At 35.3% G+C, this 18,317-nt stretch overlaps 1 pseudogene; it reads left to right on the top strand.

Annotated features, from left to right (window-relative positions):
- Nucleotides 1–9,760: 9,760 nt before the first annotated feature.
- On the top strand, nt 9,761–11,244 carry LOC117910030 (annotated as a pseudogene).
- The last annotated feature ends 7,073 nt before the right edge of the window (nt 11,245–18,317 follow it).

Below are 18,317 nucleotides of genomic sequence, written 5' to 3'. Positions count from 1 at the left end.
ATGTACGCAATATCCGGACGCGTACAAACTTGTGCATACATGAGACTTCCTATTGCCGAGGCATAGGGAAATCTCTCCATATCTTTCTTCTCAAGTTCATTTTTCGGACATTGGTGCAAACTAAACTTATCGCCTTTTGCTACAAGTATGTCTCCTGGTGCACAATTGCTCATGCCAAATCTACTCAACACCTTATCGATGTAGTCCTTCTGTGATAACCCAAGTATACCTCTTGAACGATCCCTATGGATCTATATACCCAGCACAAAAGATGTATTACCAAGATCCTTCATGTCAAATTTACTAGACAGAAATCGCTTGGTTTCATGCAAAAGTCCCACATCACTACTTGCAAGTAGAATATCATCAACATATAACACCAAGATAATAAATTTGCTCCCACTGAACTTGAGGTATATGCATTGATCAACGGTGTTCTCCTTAAAACCAAATGAAGTAATCACCTGATCAAACTTTCGGTACCATTATCGGGATGCTTGCTTTAAACCATATATGGACCTTTTTAATCTGCATACAAGTTGCTTTGAATCATTAGACTCAAAGTTCTCCGGTTGCACCATGTATATTATTTCATCAATGTTGCCATTAAGAAACGCAGTTTTAACGTCCATTTGATGTAGCTCTAAATCATAATGAGCTACAAGTGCCATGATGATTCTAAAGGAGTCCTTTGATGAAACTGGTGAAAAGGTCTCCTTATAATCAATGCCTTCCTTTTGAGTGAAACCTTTTGCAACTAGGCGTGCCTTATACCTAACAATATTGCCTTTTGAATCCAGCTTGGTTTTAAAAATCCATTTACAACCAATCGGTTTTACACCTTTAGCAACTCTACTAGGTCCCAAACACCATTGTCTTTCATTGATTTCATCTCATCTTTCATGGCTTCTATCCACTTTTCAGAATCAGAACTTTGTTTGACTTGACTTACTGAAATTGGATCGTCTTCCAGACCCATGTCAAACTCATGTTCTTGGAGATATACAACATAATCATCTGAAATTGTACTTCTCCTTTCTTTAGTGGATCTCCTTAGTGGCACTTGTACTTGAGGTTCTTGAGGTTGTTGAGTTACCTCTTGATGAACTTGAATCGGTTCCATAACTTGAGCAGGAGAAATCTCATGTGTGTCTTGAATCCCTATTATCGACTGTACATTCTGAATAGTGTCATCAAACATAATATGACCATGTCCAGTCGTAATAATAGGAATATTAACAGATTTTTCTTCAAAGACCACCTTTCTTAATGACTCTCTCCCACTTAACTCAACATCCTCAATGAACTTAGCATTGCCTGTTTCAAAGAAGGATCTAGTTGAGGGATCATAAAATTTGAAACCTTTCGACCTTTCAGAATACCCTACAAAGTAGCAGCTCATTGTTCTGGAGTCCAATTTCTTTTCATTTGGTTTGTAAGGCCTAGCTTCAGTTGGACAACCCCAGACATGCAAGTGCCTAATACTAGGTTTCTTGCTAGTCCATAACTCATATGAGGTTTTGGCTACTGCTTTGCTTGGTACTCTATTCAAAATGTAAACTGCAGTTTTTATAGCTTCGCCCCAAAGTGATTCTGGTAAGGTGGAATGACTAATCATACTTCTTACCATATCCTTAAGAGTACGGTTTCGCCTCTTTGCTACACCATTTTGGCTCGGAGTCCCTGGCATGGTGTATTGAGGAACGATACCACACTCCATCAAATATTTGGTGAATGGCCCTGGACGTTGTTCTCCAGATCCGTCATATCTACCATAATATTCACCTCCACGGTCAGATCTGACGGCTTTTATTTTCTTGCTTAGTTGGTTCTCAACTTCAGCTTTGAAATTCTTGAAAACATCCAATGACTGAGACTTTTCATGAATCAAATAAAGATAGCCATAACGCGAGTAATCGTCAATGAAAGTGATAAAATATTGTTGTCCATTCCAAGAAGAGGTAGGAAATGGACCACAAATGTCTGTATGTATCAATTCCAAGACGTCACTGCACCTATTGGCATTCTTTTTCCTCATATTTGTTTGTTTTCCCTTAATGCACTCTATACAGACTTGAAAGTCTGAGAAATCAAGTGGATCAAGAATTCCTTCTGACACAAGCCTTTGAATTCGTTGATTTGAAATATGACCCAAACGTTTGTGCCATAACATTGATGAATTCTTATTCATTAATTTTCGCTTAATGCCATAATTACTTGAATGCAAGGTTTCATTTCCATTAGTGGCCTTTATGTTCAATTTATATAGTTTGTCTGTTAGACTACCTGTACCAATAATATTTGAATTTAGATAAAGACTAACCATTCCATTTCCAAATGAACAACAATATCCAAATTTGTCCAAACATGAAACAGAAATTAAATTCCGTCTAAACGACGGTACTACAAAAGTCTCTTCCAAATCCAATGTACATCCAGAGTCTAATTGTAATCTGAAAAGACCAATAGCCTTGACTGCAGCCTTGTTGCCATTTCCCACATAGATGTATCTTTCACCATTAGTTGGCATTCGGCTCCTTAGGCAACCCTGCATAGTGACACTTATGTGAGTAGTTGCACCCGTATCTATCCACCAAGTGTCAGTAGGCACTATAGCTAAATTAATTTCTGAACAAACAAAGTTGAGAAGTGTACCTTTCTTTTCACGCCAAGCAGCGTATTTGGTACATGTCTTCTTCATATGACCAGTCTTCTTGCAAAAGAAACAAGTGATCTCCTTATCTTGTTTCTTCTGCTCCTTTTGCTTTGATGTCCCAGAAACCATAGTTTGTTTTCCTTTATTGTCCCTCTTTCTTTTCTTGCTGGTACCAAATCCCTGAGATATGGAAGCCAAGTGAGCACTTTCTATCTTTTCTTGCTTCAATCTCTCCTCCTCTTGCACACATTGAGCAATAAGCTCATTCAAAGTCCATTTTTCCTTTTGTGTATTGTAGCTGATTTTGAATGGACTGAATTGTGTAGGCAGAGAGATCAAGACCAAGTGCAAGAGTATGTCTTCCGACAACTCTAACTTTAGTGCCTTGAGTCTCGTCACAAGATTAGACATTTTCATAATGTACTCCCTGATATTCTCTTTCCCTTTATATCGCATAGAGACAAACTTACTAAGAATAGTGCTTGTCTCAACCTTTTCGTTTGCAGCGAATCGGTTTGCTATCTGGTCTAAGAATGCCTTGGCTTGGGTTTCCTCAGGTATTGCACCCCTTATTGCTTCTAGAATTGAGTGTTTCATAATCATTAGACTCATACGATTGGATCGCTCCCATTTTTCCATAGTAGACCTTTGCTCAGCAGTGCTGGCACTAGTAAGATCTGAAGGGCGATCCTCCCTCAATGCAAAGTCTAAATCCATGCATCCGAGCACAATTATGACGTGCTCTTTCCATTTCTTGAAATTTGTACCGTTAAGCACAGGAATGTTATTAACATTTGCAGATATAGAAGATGCTGAATTCATAATAATAAAGCTCACAATCAGTCACATAAGCATCATACATACATGAATAAATAAACATCATGCAAGATACCTAGCATAAACATTAATATTCAGTCTTTGGACAAAAATATTAACTTGTAATTTACATCCTTATACAAAATTAATTCATAAATATTGACAATAAAATCAAAAACAATATGCTTGTCTTTGGACTAACATATCGAATGCAAGATAAACTTTATATGTCACATATTTATGACTACTTTATTTATTACTATATTAAAATAATCTTCCTTTGGGCTGGTTATTTTAAATAATAACAATATGTTTAGATATTGTAAAATAAATAAATTATATAGTATAGGTTACTTTGGCAACCGATATACATAATTCATTTATTTTAAAATATAAAACACAAATATAACAAAAAATAATTTAATTAAAATCATTCATCTATTTATTTAGGCATAAACTTATGTATATATCCATACCAATTGAAGCATAAAAGCATGTATATATATATATCAATTAAAGAATAAATACAAGAATATATATATATATATATATATATATATATGCATATATACCCATTAATGCATAAAAAATAGAGACTTAGTGTAGTGGTTCAGCTGTGGCCTTGAAAATAAAGGGGAGCAACCTAGGTCATGGGTTCAAGCTCCTTTGGTGGCCTTTTCTCCATTTTCCACCTTTTTTTTTTTTTAATCAAAAAGGCCATTCATGGCATTGGCCTCCAATAGCACGGCTTCTAAAGTGGTGCCCCAAGCACGCCCTGAACGGCGCCGGAAGAGGCACCTGTAATGGCACCGGAAGAGGTGCCGGCAGTGGCGCCCAACGGCGTCTGGGGAGACGCCTTAATGGCGCTGCGGACAGCGCCAGAAGTGGCGCCTAAAGACGCTGGAGCGGCGTGGTTTAAACGCGCTTGAACCGCACCTCAACGGCGCTGCCTGAGCAGCGCCTCAACGACGCTCAATGGCGCTGCAATGGCGCCGTTAACGTGCCCTAATGGCGCCTGGAGATGGAGCCTGCAATGGCGCCCCAACGGCGTCTAAACGGTACCGGAGACGGCGCGGGAGGTAGCGCCTTACCGATGCAGGGAGTGCGCCCTAACAGCGCTGCAGATGGCGCCTGGAAAAGCGCCCTAATGGCGCCTGAAGGCGCTAGAGTGGGTTGCCTGAACCGCGCATGAAGGCGTTGGAATGGCGCGCCTGAAACGCACCTGAAGGTGTGCCTGAAACGTGCCTTAAACTGCACCTACAATGGCGCTGCTTGATCCGCGCCTCAATGGCACCTGAAGGCGCTGGAATGGTGCGCCTGCAATGGCACCTGCATCGTGCCTCCAAGGCACGTGAACAACGCCTCCAAAAGGCGTCTGAATTGTGCCTTGACTGGCGCCTTAACGCCGCTGGAGAGACGCCCTGAAGGGCGCTGCATAATAGCGCCTTTACGGCGCTGAAGAGGCACTTTAACGGCATCTGAGTGGCGCCTGAATTCAATCAAAAGGAAAAAACAAAGGTAGTACAATTTTTTATTGCCCTAATATACCATTTCTAAGTGATTCAACATTGGGCTCTGATACCAATTTGTAAGATTCCATATTCTGAACAATGATCATACAGGATCGCATGCTAAATCACATGAATAATATACCATAAATCTCTATGCCAAATGGTACCTACCTGATTCCATTTGTGTGTTTGATGAAGACGGTATGGATCTTCTAAGAGCAACGGAGGGCACCACCTCTTTCACTGTATTCTCTCAGGCAATGGGAGCGGGAGAGAGAGGTTCTGTTCTTTCAAAAGGATGTGATAGATCCAAAAGACACAAGCCTAAGCCTTTTATACCCTCCTGCCTTAGGGACCATACCCATTGGTTATTGGGTGATTCGTTCCCAATTGGTGTCTCAGCTGATTCATGTCCTCTCAATGGTCCCTGACAGTGGTGCCATTTGATTCGTGTCCAGCTGGTGTCCCTTAATTGTGGTCCTCAGAAGGGAGTAATCAACAAAATTTATAACCTATTACACCATGTACTAGGATAGCCTTAGCTAGCATAGCATAGTGGCTCTAGGGTCGTTCACTGGGATGGGTTTTCACTTCACAATTGATATTAATTCAAGAGCTGAATTGGTGCCTTTTCATTTCAAGGTGAGCTTTAAAAGAAAACATAAAGATGTTTGAGTGAAAAAGGTTTGGTTTTAAACTAACCAAAAATAGTAACTGATTTTACTTACAAAGAAAAATGTTTCTTGGGGTTTAGATCACTAGGCTCAGGTTCCTCATACAAAAAGGAGAGTTCCGGTCACTTGTTTCTTTTCCTCGCATTAGAGAATTAACATATAGTTAATTTTCTAACCGGTGTGGTACAGATGCTTCCCTTTAATGGGTTCAAACACTAAATCCCTCTCACTGATGCATCTTGCACTGGCTCGTGCCTCTCACCTAGCATTTGCCATTCAAGGTGATCTTTAACCTTGGATTATCCGTCAAAAGCTCGCAAGAGATAACTAATGGATGTCTCATTGGAGTCCAAAAGCTTACCAAGTGTTAACTATTATAGAAAATCCTACCTTCAAGTCTCTTCCTAAAAGCTCACAAGAGATAAATTAGTGTATCTCAATGGATGGAGACCACTTGCCTTATCAAGTGTTGGCCCGGTGAATTGAAGGCGTTTTAAGTTAACTAAAAACATAGAAACCATCAACGGGTCACACTTTCTCTTCATTATAAACTAAAACAACAAAACTTCCAATTTATGCATGAGGAACTTACCCGGCTTTCTTCACTCCAAGAGACAAAGAGCCTAGCTTCTCATCCTCTGAGGAAAAATCCTCAGAGTTTGATTGGCTAGAAAGAAAACTAACGAGAAAACAAAAATATGAAGGAAAAACAGAGCAAGTGCTCTGTAAAATATATTTCTTCCTTCCGCCGATTACATGATGATATATGATCCATCTCCTTGTGTAAAGTAAAGTACAAACTATATATAAGGGGTTATTCACCCTTTGTTCTTACTTAAAGACTAAGGAATCCTATGATAGGTGGGTTACAAGGAGAGTTTGGGGATTTAGACATCAAATATTTAAAGAAAAATATCTCAAAATATCTCAAAATGTCGGTCGCACATATTGGGAAGCTTCAGGAGAACACCGCGGCACTGTGCAAAATGGCTCCGGGTAATCTGAATTGTCGGCCGCGGATGTTCTCCGGGTAAGCGCTATTAGAGGATCCGGACATGTCTGACCGGGGAAGTTGAAACACCCTCCTCTCCTATTCGGCGTCAGGCGCCGGATGTGAAACATCCAGAGAAGGTGGAATGCTGGCCGGATAGAATTCCGGATGTGAGATATCCGGATAAGGTGGAACATCGGCCGGACAGAATCCCGGATGTGAGATATCCGGAGCAACTCCATCCGGATTCCCCAAGAGAGAAGCACACAACACTCGTGAAGATCACACCCCGGATGATAACATATCTTATCCAGATATGTTGTCCGGATCATTGACTAAAGTGAGCAAGCCTTGCTACAGCCCACGTTCCGCCACCCTCGATGGTGTCCGGACTCCCTGTCCGGACATCTTTTGCAGGGAAGAATAAAGGATCCCACACTCATTGCATTCCGGATTTGCTTATGGCAAAGGACTTCAAAGCTTCGGTTCTTTATGTTTCTGAGCTTTCCATTGCTTTGCCATGGATTCCAAAGAACTCTCCTCAATCTTGGATTGCTTTGGTGATCAAATTACTAACAAAAACACCAAAACTTACACACTTTGATTAGAAATGATTGCAAGGGTCCTTAATATGTTAATTGGGTTAAAAGGTGATAACTACTACTCAAAAGTGTTTAAAAGAGTTAATTACAAGCTATGAAATAGCACTTTTTGAGTAGTAATCATTGGGCCTCACGGGCCTTAGGCCCATCATCTAAAGCCCGTGATGGCATTGGGCTCTACACATTAGGTGGCCCATACTCAAGATTAAATCAGAAATTGTTTGTTAAAAGATAGCTTAATCCTGGACAATGTTTAATATATTGTCGGTCCACATTTATTCTATCATGCCCTTCCATTTTGCATTGGCGGTCGCAGAAGAGAGGCAAATATGAAAGCTGAAGCCCCAGAAGCAGGTAATCTTGCAAATCTGACATCGAAAGATTGCTGGGCTCTGGAAGTGACTTCAACGGTTGAATAATAATAGATGTGCCGATGGTGCATGAATACGGAATATCTCCCACGGTACACATAGTCTTCGACAACTGTATAAGCGTATGTTGGTGAGGAAGAGGAAGAGCCTCTAGTGTTGCATGGAATTATATGAATGTAGTTGTCGTCCCTGATTGACTGCTCACAGTTCATCAAAACTATTGTATAGACTATTTCCCATCCAGGCAAATTATATGGAGATTCATAATTAATGTAATATGCACCAATGGAATGAAGAGGACTGGAGATCCAACAGTTGTCCTTCTTTCGCCCAGGATCCACCACCCGAATTGTATAATTCTGGTAGTTGATCTGGGTAACTAAGTATTTCCCACCATGAAGGTTTATCATAGTACGATTGTTTTCACAAATCAATTCATACTCAGGGTAACCGCAGGGGGAGAGTTGTGTAATCGAAAAGGGTAGGAAATGTTCCTCATATCTCCGCAGGAAGAGGGGCTGCATTTGTGGTACTTGTGATGCTTAGCAACACAAACTGAAAGGAAGCAGGCATGGATGACTACTGTCATGAGGCCTACTCCCACGAGTTGTGCCTCCCTTAACATTATCAACTTAGAGAGAGAGAGAGAGAGAGAGATGCTCTGTTTTGGGGTTGTGAGTTCCACAGAGAGAGAGAGATACTCTGTTTTAATTGCAGCTTTCTTCAACATATTATTCTTCCCCAAACTGTTTGATTTTTCAACAGGGACCACACTTTCATCCTATCACATCCAGCCAACTGTGAGCTTCCCATTATTTAGAATCACTATGTTAAAAATGATGCTTGAAGTTATTATGGTTTATATTGGAATTGTTAATGTTTTAAATATTACATAATTTTTAGGTTTCAACAATGGGAAAAGGATAAAGAAGTATCATCTTTCTTTAATCATACGGCATGTTAGTAAATACTGATAGACCAATTTTCTACAATTTTTTCAAGTAAATTTTATATTCTGAGATAAAACTAAATTTTTATTGTAGCAGTCCTCCATCTTTTTGTATTCCCTAAAAGCACCTGCTTCCCAAACAAACAAAGTTCTTCTCCCTTTGTACAAAATTTCAAATCTAATTACATATATATAAAGTAGGGGAGAAGCAGTGCAAATTAAACTATAGAGATAAGCAGTTGCTTAAAATGGGCATCTCTTTATTCTTCTTCTTCTTGTTATGAGATTGTTTGCAGAGATTAATGGAGGGAGCCAAGATGATGAGTGCAAGGCGTCAAGGTGCAGTCACCATGGTCCAGTCATCCGGTTTCCGTTCAAGCTAAAACACCAGCCAGAACACTGTGGATATCCGCAGTTTGAGTTATCATGCTCAGAAGAGAAGCGGACCATACTAGAGCTGCCCTCTTTAGGAAAGTTCTGGGTGAAGGAAATAAATTACACTTCTCAGAGGATTCTTCTCTGGTACCCGCGTGATTGCCTTCAAAGGCAGATTCTAAACTTTAATTTATCTGCCTCTCCCTTCCAGTTCACAGATGAGCACGCATACTGCAACTTCTTCTTCTTCAGTTGTTCTGAAAATAAAACAAATGAGCTATTCCACTCTTGCCGTTTTCTCTCAAGTAACCCAGTTTTTGTCGTTCCTTCCTATTCCACTCTTGCTGAAGTGATCTCTTTTGCTGGAATGAACTTATCCTCTTGCCGGAAGATTTTCAATGCTACACTCCCAGATTATTATATATATGAAGGGGTATTTTATATGAATTGGTCAAAACCTATGTGCGGAAACTGTGAAGCAAAAGGAAACAAGTGCCAATGGAAGAAGAATAATAACAGGGAACCTGAAATCGAATGCATTGATAAACGAGCAAAAGGTACTAAATCCTGCTTCATATTATTTTCACCTTGCAAGCCCTTTCTTATCTCCTACTATGATTTTAATATGCAAATGAAATTTTCTATGGTATTTCTTATGTATGTTCTGTTTGTACCATGAAATTGGATTGAACCCTTATGGATGTGAACCAAATTAACTACTATACTAATGGATGTGAACATGCAATATTATTTATTCATTACAAGCTAGCTACAACAATTAGGCTTAGCTAAAACAATCCAACCTGTAGAAAGGACTGTAAAGGCCAAGGTTGAAATCCAAATACACCAAAAATAATTATACTCATGTTACAACGTCATGTAATCTATTATGATTTTACTAATTAAAAGAATACAAAAAGCTAATAAGTTTACTATCTTTTACAGGTGCTCCAATGGATAAAATGGTGCTTACAGGTGATTTCCTATTCATATTCTTTTCAATAATGAGGGTGACATCATGATGATGATTCTTAGTTTGTTTGTTTTTTTTTTCTTGTTTCATTTACTTATAGAAACTTTTTTTCCCCTATGTGCAGAAGCAATCCTTGGTTTCCTTCATTTCACTTTTGGAATCTTTATAATATTTATTGTCTATCGCTCTAATAAGTTGAAAAGAGAGCATAGAATAAATATTCAAAAGTTTTTGGAAGATTATAGAGCTCTCAAGCCCTCAAGGTACTCCTATGCTGATATTAAAAAGATCACAAATAATTTCAAGGACAAACTAGTCAAGGAGGTTATGGGACTGTTTATAAAGGAAAGCTCTCAAATGAAGTTTTTGTTGCAGTAAAGATCCTTGATGATTTCAAAGGAAACGGGGAAGATTTCATTAATGAAGTAGGAACAATGAGTACCATACATCATGTTAACGTGGTTCGGTTGCTCGGGTTTTGTGCAGATGGATATAAGCGAGCTTTGATTCATGAATTTTTACCAAATGAGTCACTAGACAAGTTCATATTTTCAGCATTTGGCAATAATTATTCTCTAGGTTGGCATAAGCTTCAAGATATTGCTATTGGCATAGCTAAAGGTATTGAGTATCTTCACCAAGGTTGTGATCAAAGAATCCTTCATTTGGATATCAAACCTCATAATATTTTGCTTGATCATAACTTTAATCCGAAGATTTCTGATTTTGGTTTAGCCAAATTATGCTCTAAGGAGCAAAGTGCAGTATCTATGACAGCATCAAGGGGGACCATGGGTTATATTGCACCAGAAATGTTATCAAGAAATTTTGGGAATGTGTCTTCTAAGTCAGATGTTTATAGTTTTGGTATGTTGTTGATTGAAATGGTAGGGGGAAGGAAGAATATTGATGCTACAGTAGAAAATACTAGTCAAGCATACTTCCCAGAATGGCTCTATAATCATTTGGATCAAGAGCAAGAGGTAAACATCCGAATTGAGGACGAAAGTGATATTAAAATAGCAAAGAAACTAAGCATCATAGGGCTTTGGTGTATCCAATGGTATCCAATAGATCGTCCTTCCATGAAATTGTGGTTGGAATGTTGGAAGGAGAAGAAGGCAATTTAGTTATGCCTCCTAATCCTTTTACCTCTATGGGACAAACAAGGACAAGTGTTAGAAGACGCAAAACATCTATCCAACCAGAGTTGACAGTCATATCAGAAATAGAATAAGAAGTTGTCTATTATGAGTGTTTAATTTGGGTAATAATCATGTTGTAATAAATGGTGATAATGTAATCTCGTTATTTATTGCTATAGTTTAATAAAATCAGTTGCTTTTGAGGCTCCACCTTTATTAATTGTTTCTTTCCTTGCACTAATTGAGATCTTCCAGTAAAGTTTGCAGATGGATCTCAAAAAATAAAAATTGTGGAAGACTCTTGTTCTCCAAAGAGAGTAGGCTTTGAGGTTAGGTAAGCAACTATAAGGGAGCTTATTAAAAAACTAGCCTTAAGCAAATAACGTTAGTCATTATGTCTTGCTTTCTTGGGAGAAGCTTAGTATTATTAAGGTAGCTAGGAGGACTTGTTCTCATGTGATTTGTTGCCTTGTTACTTGCGAAGATCTCGCAACATTCTTTTGCATCTTGCAAATTAGATATAAGAAATTACAAGGTTAGGTTCTCATAAGAAAATTTGAGGCATGGTGGATAATATTTTAAAAAAAAATTTAAAAAAATAAGTTTTTGAGAACAATTTGTAAAAACAATTTTATATCATTTTTAGGAATAAAATTCTATTTGAAATTCTAAAATATGGTTTTCTTTATTAGTTATAGGTGAATGTAATTTACCATGCAAAATGAAAAAAAAAAAAAAAAACTCCAATCACTCTGTTTTCATGATATTTTTATTCTAAAATCTGTTAGATGTATTTTTGAGGTTGGAAAATTATTTTTGTTTTAAAAAATAAAAACTAATTTTAAAAATATTTGCAAACAAACCTTCAGTGTGTTAGTTGAAAGTACATCTTTCCTTATCGAAAACCACTTAGATTAGTTCTTTGGGGGTTGGGGTTTGTTATTAAAAAGTTTCCTAACTCAACGATGGATATAACTACATTGTTGAATCATGTGAAACCTATTGCTATGTGTCTATTTTTTTATTTTTAAAAAAAGACTTTAAAATTTTTAAATCATCCCCATAAGCATCATCATTTCAAGAAGTCTATGAATTTTTATAATCGACTATTTCTCACTAATGGTCGTGGACCATATAGTCCATTGTATGTATGCGGCCAATTTCTCACTATGTTTCTTTCTTTATGTGGTCCATTATATATAGGGTCTATTTTCAATTTGTGTGGCTCATACAACTATATAGTCCATTATATATGTGTGACCATTGTATCACTATGATTTATTCTTTATATGGCCTATTGTATATGGGGTCTATTTTCAATTTGTGTGGCCCATTGTATATAGGGGTACTCATCGAGTTCATTTTCTTGGTACTAAATGGAGTTTGTCCTTGCACTTGGAGGGACTTGATTCCTTTGCCTTCCTGGAATATCCAATGAGCTGGATGAGATAAAAGGAAGCACCCATGAACCTCTCAATTATGAATTTTAGGAAGAGGATAAATTAATTGAATTTTTGGTTTTGTCTTGCTTGATTGACATTAAAGCCACCAAGCTAGTTCATAATATAACTAATTTTTATGAATTTCTAAACCTCCAAGCTAGTTTAATGGGTTCTATCTTATTTATACAACTTTTTCCATAGAATATTAGGTACCAATCAATTCTTTTAGCAACATGTTGTCATCTCCATGGAATATCTCAGTCATTGTGTTATGAATCTTATCATATTTTTTGGATACTGATTATGACAATGACTGTCAATTGGCATTTAGCCTCTCAAACTTGACTAGTTTAGTCTCCTATGTCCCTAAGGACCCCATGAGGAAAGAAATTGATGCATGTATCATTTTTTAGGCAAGGGATTGCAACTTGGACTCATGAGAGATCACTTTTTTGTTTGTAATTGTATATCTTTCTCTACATGCCTACCTTTAGAGTAATTTAGATAAAGTGACTTTAAATTATTCTATTTTTGTGAGTTTCAATTAGCATTCTAGTTACCTTCATGGAATTTGCTTTTAATAGTGAACCAATCTTGGTATTCCTTGCATTTCCCAATTTGGAAAAGGATGCCTTTAGTTAATTAATGTAAGGTTGTCCAAATTCTAATTTTAATTTTTATTAATTTCCTCGTAAATTGTATGATTAGTTTTTTTTTTAATGATTTTTCTCTTAATAATAAGAAAACAATAAGCTCTTTAGAGCATCTCATTACTGAATAGGAAAATTAGTGGAAAAAAAAGGAAAATTGATGTTGTAAGCCTTAAATTTTTGAATGAGATTTGTTTAATTTATCTTAAAACTAAATAAATTATAATTTGACTTAAGCCTAAATAGAACGTAATTTTATTAAATATTTTATTACATTTTAAGACTTATGTTAAAAGATAAGCATGGCCTTAATTCAAAAGTGAGCCTAAAAAATAGTTTATTGTACAAAAATCCCATTCATCATGAACCATTCATTACAACATTTGCTAACTACACATTCATAAATAATAATAGAAAAGAAAAATATTTTTTTCACTCTAATTATGAAATGAGTATGAAATTGACTTGTAAACAAGTGAATATTAGCCTAACTTGTTCTTGGCAAGTGAAACATTAATGATTCTTGTACATGGGTTATTAGTTTTAAGATTTCATTGAAACCATTTGCTTATAAAGGGGGCAACACCATGACTAAACAAAACAAAGGAAAGAATGGAAAATTTTATGGAGAGAAAATCAATATAGAAAACCAACGGATCAAGGGGTTTGGGTTTAGATTTGCTTTAACAATTGTCTTAACTTGTTAGGGAGTTTCAATGAAGGATCATACACTCATCAGGTAATATAATTTCATCTAGATTGATTTGAAGTAGGATATAGGATAACCATAAAATCCTAACAAAATTTATTTCACCAAAAAATATTTTGGTGTAAATTTTTATCCTTTCCTCTATAACGATGCCACTCTTTTGATTCCAAGACAAAAGTCAGCTGATGTAATTTAGGGTTTGGGGTTTGTTCTCCAATGAGATCTCTAGTCAATCAAGTATATTGAAATCTCTAATCAATCAAGTAAAAGCAGGATGATTAAGCCGTTGCAATGCCTCCCACTTTTCCACCATGGTAGTGTTTTTTTCCTAAGGCAAAGACATGATATTTTATTTTCTTAAATATGGATATAATTTTATTTTCCAGCATACTTCTTTCTCATGAATTTATTTATTTATTTATTTTTGAGTTGATGCCACTAGGATTGACATTATAATTAAATATAAGAAATATGTCCAGCATGAGTATAGTGATTATTTTATGTAATCAACAACCTTGAATATAGCAAATGTTTTGTTTTTCTACATTGATACATAAATATTAGTCTAACAAAATAAATTATTTATTTTTTATTCTAAAATGTTGAAAAATAAATAAACATGTCACATGGTGTCGTCATTGTTTTCTCTTGGGTACATAGCTAACATGATATTTTGTTAATTGTGACTTGTGATCACCAGAGCAAGTAATATAATATTTTATCTCCTAAAGTATGAATACAATTTTGTAAGATGACCTATTTTCCTATGCAATTATTTTCTTGCTAGAAACAAACTACTTTTCGTAGTTTTCCCTTTGGAATTCACTTCAGAAAATAAAAAATAATAATAAGAATTTACTTCACAAATCAGAAGATGTATGATGCCTTATTAGCATTAAGCAAACTCCTCCCCACATTTTGTTCCAATGCATCTTCCTTTCTTACTTTTAGGTTCTCCCTTTCGACTCCATTTGCCCTACTCCTCCCTGTTGAACAGACTCAATTTTCAATTTTTAAGATGACGTCTCTAGAATTGGAATGCAGTATCATGTTGACCCATAGGCTGGCTCGGATTTAGCCTAACCCAGCACGTTTGAGACCCAACATCAAATCCCAATTGGGTTGAGGAAGCAATTCTAGGCCCAACGCAAAGCTATTTGGGTTATAGCATGAGGAATTATGACATGGCTAGTGGTGAATATCACTTTTAAAGAGAGGCAAAAATGTGTCTCACCTTAATATAAACTAAGTGTAGATGGTTGCCATAATAAGCCTAACTAATTCCTGAGTACACTAATCCATGTTTTTCCCCTCTTACTTTCTCTAGATTGCTCAAACATCATTGGATCATCAAACATCATTTTTCCAGATTTGGACTCGATTTGTGTAGAACTGGTTGAAGTTGTAGCTCGACCAGTCCACCTTTTGCTTCTCATTGCACTTGGATGATGGTTAAACATGGGAAAATACAAGTTTGAATCACAAGTTCAAAATCAATTAAGCTAAATGTTCTATTAGCTAGGTTGTGTTCAGGGCATTGGGGCTCATTAGTGGAAGTTAAGATTCAAAACACCACTCTATAGTTCTTAATTGGTTGTTAAATGCTTTGATCAAATTTCTCCTGGTGTTTGATTTTTCTATAGCATTGAATATCATAGTCAATATTCAATTATGAGGGTGAATGGGTACATCAACTCAACTTGCCCACAATGTTTGATTTTTCTACAACATTAACTATTATAGTTAGCATTGAAGTATGAGGGTGACTAGGTACATCAACTTGTCCACAATGTTTGATTTTTCTATATATAATGTTCTGTAGCTAGTCAAGCATGAGGAGCTATCTAATTACTAGACATACCCACATGCTTATGAAAGGAGGAGGTCTTGCAAGTTGTTATCCTATTTAATAGGTGAAGGATTAGAATTACTGAAAATAATTCTCTTAAGTATGTGTGTGTGTATTTTTTATTATATTAAATACATGTTTTAGATATTGTTACTAAATATTGGATTAAAACAGGAATTTCCTAAGAACTTGAATATACATGTTTTAGGGTTTTGCTTTGATATTTTGTTGCTACTAAATAGATTGAACCAATTTAATAGTCTTTTACGCTCTCCACCTAAGACAATTATATGTTATTTAATAGGGATTTAGGGTGGAAATTTCATTTCAAAGCATGATGGAAGGTTTTTGTATTTTTTTTTTTTCAAAGAACTGACATAACTAAAGTTGATCTCAAAAGCAAATCCAGAAATTTATTAAAATCAAATCTGAAATTTAAAGGAGGAAAAAAATAACAAAGAAAAAAAAACTCATATTTGGTAAAAGTATATAATATAACCGTTACTTATGAATTTATGAACCTCCAAGCTAGTTTAATAGGTTCTATCTTATCTATACACCTTTCTCCATAGATTATTAGGTATCAATCAATTCTGTTAGTAGCATGTTACCATCTCTACTTCAAGTCATATTTATGTCTGGACATCTATGGATAGACCTTATACCAATGCAAAGCAAGTGAAGTAGCAAAATTTCTTAGTCATTGTATGACGAATCTTATCATCTTTTTTCAACTATAATTATGACAATGAATGACATCTAACACTCAGTCTCTCAAAACTTGACTAGTTCCTATGGGGCCAACGAGGAAAGAAATTGATTCATGCATCATTTTACATAAGGGACTACAACTTGGAACCATGAGAGATCATTTTTTTTTTGTTTGTAATTATATATCTTTCTTGATGCATCCACCTTCAAACTTTCAAATTATTCTCTTTTTGTGAGTTTCAATTGGAATTTTGTCTTTATGGAATTTGCTACTACATTCCTAGTGAAACCTAAGTTGGTATCTCCTACATTGTCCAATTCGAAAGAGGATGCCTTTATTGACTAACGTAAGGCTCTCCAAAATTTGATTTTGATTTTATTTATTTCTTCATGAATCATATGATTAGTTCTTCTTATGAAATTTCTCTTAAGAATATGGAAACTAGTAACTCTCTAAAGCACCTCATTTCTTAATAAGAAAATTATTGGTAAAAAGGGAAATTGATGTTGTAAGCCTCAATTTCTCAAATGAGATTTGTTTAATTTATCTTAAAGCTAAACAAAATTTAATTTGACTTTGGTTTAAATAGAACTTTATTTTTTATTTTATTTTAAGACTTTAAGTTTAAAGATAAGAATGGCCTTAAAACAAAAAACGAGCCTAAATAGAAGCAAATTATATAAAGATCACATTAATCATGAACCATTGACTAAAACATTAGCTAACTACATATTAAAAAAGAATAACAGAAAAGAAAATGATTTTTTTCTTCACTATAATTATGAGATGATTGTGAAATTTACATGTAATTAGGTGAATAATAGCATAACTTGTTCTTGGTAGGTGAAACATTAATGATTGTTGTGCATAGGTTATCAGTTTTAAAATTTCATTGAAATTGTTTACTTGGAAAGGGGGTGGTACCACAACTAAACATAACAAAACTATTTATTTAGAAGGGCGGAAGGTAAAACTTTATGGAGAGAAAACCAATCTATAAAAACAATCAATCGAGAGATCTGGATTTAGATTTTGCTTTAATTACTATCTTAACTAGTTAGAGGTTTAAGTGAAAGTTACCACTTATAATCACAAACAAATGATGTACTATATTTTCATCCACGTTGATTGTGAAATAGGATATATGATAACCATAAAATTATGAAAAATTTTATTTTACCAAAATATATTTTCTATTGTAAATTATTGAAAAAGTGGTGTATATATAATTAAAATAACAAGTAATTTTCTATTGTAAATTAGATTATAGAAAAAAAAATTGAACAAAAATTGAAATTTGTAAGTTTTTGCTTATATATTTTTATTATAAATATTTTTCTACTAAAAAATAAAGTTTATAGTAGAAAGTCAAATATTATATGATAATTATTCTTACGATAATTTAAAAAACGAAATGTAAATTCATGATTGAAAGTGATATTTTGCCATAAATAATTTTGAGGTAAAAAGTGGAGTTCATGGCACAATGTTATATACTACGCAAAAATTATTCTCACCATGTTTTTTACAATAAAAAGTAACTTCTTAGCGATATGTAATATTTTCAAAAGAATTTTGGGAAGCATCTTTTAGGAAGGTATCAACAAAGACACATTAAACATTGCGGGGCAGTTAATGTATGTAACAAGAGTATACACAAAGGTAGAAAAGTTTGATTAATTCCTTCGGTAATTTCTTATTACACATAGCAAGTAGGCATTGAAAAATTTTCCACAAAATTTATGAGGGAGGAATAATGTCCAAAATGTGTCAATCAAATAGATTAAACACTATATATATATATATATATATATATATATATATATACAAACACACACATATATATTGTTTTCCATAAGAAAATGGGTGCCATTATTTTTAAAAGAATTATT

This window comes from Vitis riparia, unplaced genomic scaffold (genome assembly GCF_004353265.1).
Source record: "Vitis riparia cultivar Riparia Gloire de Montpellier isolate 1030 unplaced genomic scaffold, EGFV_Vit.rip_1.0 scaffold541_pilon_pilon, whole genome shotgun sequence".
Taxonomy (NCBI): Eukaryota; Viridiplantae; Streptophyta; class Magnoliopsida; order Vitales; family Vitaceae; genus Vitis; species Vitis riparia.
Note: the sequence above shows the minus strand (reverse complement) of the source record. Positions and strands in the feature narration are given on the sequence as shown.